Source organism: Mustela putorius, unplaced genomic scaffold (genome assembly GCF_011764305.1).
Source record: "Mustela putorius furo isolate JIRA1106 unplaced genomic scaffold, ASM1176430v1.1 tig00000151_pilon_pilon_pilon, whole genome shotgun sequence".
Taxonomy (NCBI): domain Eukaryota; kingdom Metazoa; phylum Chordata; class Mammalia; order Carnivora; family Mustelidae; genus Mustela; species Mustela putorius.
This window is the reverse complement of record NW_025421296.1, coordinates 2,009,699-2,013,632: the sequence shown is the minus strand read 5'-3', so window position 1 is coordinate 2,013,632 and position 3,934 is coordinate 2,009,699. Positions and strand designations below refer to the sequence as shown.

The 3,934-nt window shown below is 38.4% G+C and overlaps 1 pseudogene; it reads left to right on the top strand.

Annotated features, from left to right (window-relative positions):
- The first annotated feature begins 2,092 nt into the window (after positions 1–2,092).
- On the top strand, positions 2,093–2,922 carry LOC106003789 (annotated as a pseudogene).
- Positions 2,923–3,934: the final 1,012 nt, after the last annotated feature.

Genomic DNA, 3,934 nt, shown 5'->3' with positions numbered 1-3,934 from the left:
AAAATATTTCTTGCCCATTTCAATTTTTACCTCCTAATTCATGTGCTAAAGTTCTGACTGACACACATTAAATGAATGAATGAGCCAACATGGAATACCCTTGCCTCTATTCCTACATCTCACTGGCAGGACTACTCTGTCAACACTGCTTCCCCAATCTCATTCCTGTCCAGATTCATATTCTACCACCTAATAATATTAACTAAAACTAGCTATGTGAGCCTGAACAAGACTCAGTTTCCTTATTTGCTTTTAAAAATGTGGTTGGGAAACATTCTGGGATGATGTCAGCCTGGGTCTTTGTTTCTCCTCTCATTCTTATTTCTCCACTTTTTTTTTAAAGATTTTATTTATTTGACAGAGAGAGAGAGAGAGAGACCATAAGCAGGCAGAGAGACAAGCAGAGAGAGTGTGGGGGAAGCAGGCTCCCAGCCAAGCAGAGAGCCCAATGTAGGGCTTGATCCCAGGACCCTGAGATCATGACCTGAGCCGAAGGCAGAGGCTCAACCCACTCAGCCACCCAGGTGTCCCTCTCCCACTTTTTGATAAAAGATCTGAAAATAAAATATTTTACCGTGTGCTCAGGAAAGAGAAGGATAAATAAGCACTTATGAAACACTTGGTATATGGAGGGGGAGCAGAAAAAGAGATCAGACAAGTAGGTTTGGGGGGGCACCTGGGTAGCTCAGTGGGTTAAAGCCTCTGCCTTTGGCTCAGGTCATGATCTCAGGGTCTTGGGATCGAGCCCCATATCGGGCTCTCTGCTCAGCAGGAAGCCTGCTTCCTCCTCTCTCTCTGCCTGCCTCTTTGACTACTTGTGATCTCTCTATCTCTGTCAAGTAAATAAATAAAATCTTTAAAAAAAAAAAAAGTGGTCTGGTCAGACACTTGTCTGGTGCTTTGTTTAAAAAAAAAAAAGAAAAGTAGGTTTGGGGTGGATTTGAATATATTCATTGAATATCATTTAACAAGCAAAATAAATAGCTAATGGGGAAAAGGGGTGTGCGTGTGTGTGTGTGTGTGTGTGTGTTGAGTGGCTCACTGTTAAAGACAGAGGCAATCCCACCATCATTTGACATTTAGTTCCTAAGGAAATTCAGCAGGGCAGCCAGTGGAGGACACATTTTGTTTGTAACTCCAGGAGGACCAAGCTACTGCAGAGGAAACTGGCTTCTCTGAACAACCATGGGAAAATGCTAAGATTGCCTAAGGGAGAACCAGAGCTGGAGACCACTGATCCTCCCCAGTATTGAGAACCACACTGCTTAAAGAGACCCCAAATTCTTCTCCATATGGCATTCAACTCCATCCCCCTATTGCTGATAAGAGCAGTAAAGAATTTGTGGACCATACCTGAATAGGTGGCTCCTATTAAGGCAGATTTAATGGCAGAAGAAACCGAAGGAGAACTTTAATTAAAACATAATGATAACTCTTCCATACTGTTTTTCCAGAGTGGCTGCACCAGTTTGCATTCCCATCAATGATGTAAGGAGGGTTTCCCTTTCTCCTCATCCCTGCCATCATTTGTTGTTTCTTGTGTTGTTAATTTTAGCCCTTATAACTCGTTTGAGACAGTATCTCACTATAGTTTTGATCTCTATTTCCCTGATGATAAGTGATATGGAACATCTTTTCATGTGTCTGTTGGCCATCTGGATGTCTTCTTTGGTAAAACATCTGCCCATTATTTGGTTTTTGTATGGAGTTTTATAAGTTCTTTATATATTTGGATACTAATCCTTTATCAGATATGTCATTTACAAATACCTTCTCCCATTCCATAGGTTGCATTTTAGTTTTGGTGACTATTTCCTTCACTGTGGAGAAGGTTTTTATTTTGATGAAGACAACTCTTGGACAGATTTTCTTTTTTCAGATTACATTTCTTTGTTCACTTTTTTAAAGACTGGTTTTATGGATAGGTTTATTTGAAGGAAAGAAATATGTCTGGCAACTTAAAAAATAAACATTACTTCAGAATTTAAAACCTACAAAAAGAATCCAAAAAATACTACTGATACAAAGTAGTCATCAGGATTAGTAAGCTAGAAGCTCTATAAGATTAAAATATGATTAAAAGATTAAAAATATGACAGAGGCTTGCTGCCGCACAGCATGGCCCGCTGCTGTTGTCTTCTTTTTCACAAGGCTAGTTCGAAAACATGGCAAGTTGAAAAAAAAAAAAAAAGGCAGTTGAGAGGTCTGCTGAGAAATTGACACTTATACATCAAGAAAAATATAAAAATCACTGGTATCCAGAAAAAAACATCAAAAGGACAGCCTTACAGATGCATTTGTGTCAATAAGTTTCAGAGAGTTGATCCTGAAGTCCTGAAAGCCTGTGAGAAGAGCTGCATCTTGTACAGTGATCTAGGCTTACCGAAGGAACTCACTCTTTGGGTGGATCCATGCAAGGTGTGCTGTTGGTATGGAGAGAAAAACAATGCATTCATTGTTGCCAGCTTTGAAAATGAGGATGAGAACAAGCATGAAATCTCCACGAAAGTTACCAGAGCCCTTGATAAGGTTACTTCTGACTATCATTCAGGATCCTCTTCTTCAGATGAAGAAACAAGTAAGGAAGTAGAAGTGAAACCCACTTCTGTGACTGCGACCCCAAGCCCTGTGTACCAGATTTCAGAATTGATGTTCCCACTCTTCCAATGTGGCACCCTTTGCCCAGAAAAAAGCCAGGAAGGTACCAAGGGAATGGTCATCAGAACCACTATCCTCCTTCTATTCCATTTTGTTATCCAAATCAGGGAAGAAAAAATAAACCATATCGCCTAATTCCAGTACCATGGGTACCCTCTCCTGGAATGCATTGTGACTGGAATCACTGGATTAATCCTCACATGTTAGCACCTCACTAGCTGCTTTTGACTCTGTTGGTGTCAATGCTGAGAGAAGGTAGAATAAGCCTGACTACATTAAAAGTTAAAAGTTCATACTCATAGTAGTAAAGTTAGATGGCCAAACTATCAAACTCATTTTTATAGAAAAGCTATTGATAATAATCTTTCTTAAAAAATGTATATGCACTTTAGATATATTGATATAGTTTGAGAAACTTTATTAAAGTGAGTTTTTAATATTGGACTTGAGTATTTACATATTATACATGAACTCTGTTGGATACGAGAATACTGTAGCAGCAGACGATCTGTTCTAGCACCTTTGAGTATTTATTTTATGGAGAGTATGAAAGTTATTTATTCACAGGAAATCTATTTTATGTCATTGTTTAGAAGAATTGCATGAAATCAAGTAGTTTGAGGCATGACAAAAAAATATGACAGAGATAAAAATACAAATAAATGGAAATCATTCATGTAAAGAAACATGGATGACAGTTTCAAGAAGTCAGATATGCAAATGAAAATAAAGGCATTCCAAAAGGAAGAAAAGAAATAGAAGACAAGCCACAACCAAATAAAAGGATAAATGAAAAAAGTTTTCCTGAGCTGAAAAAAAAACCTGACATTTCAAACAGCAGGGGCAACCAAGTGCCACGCAGGATTAATGTAAAAATATATACATTTAGGCATATTCTTGTGTCACTTCTGACCTCCAAAGATTAAGAAAAATTCACATACACTTCCAAAGAGAGATCACATTATTTAAAAAGAAAAGAGAGTCAGAATAACTATCACATTCCTCCCTGATAGTACTAGAGTCCAGGAGAAAAAAAACAAAAGGAATACTGTTTAAAGACATTTGAAAGAAGTGAATATAATCCAAGAATTCTACTCCTGGCCAGAATATCATTTATATGGAAGTTGGAAAACCTTCTCATTAGTGGGACCCCTCCATCTGGGGCCTCCCTCAACTTGCCTATGCCTGAGTGAGTAATAAACCGTTGAATTACTTGGGGTCATGTCTCTGGTGTGTTATGTCTTGACATGAATACCTTTAAAGGAGGGAAGAGAGA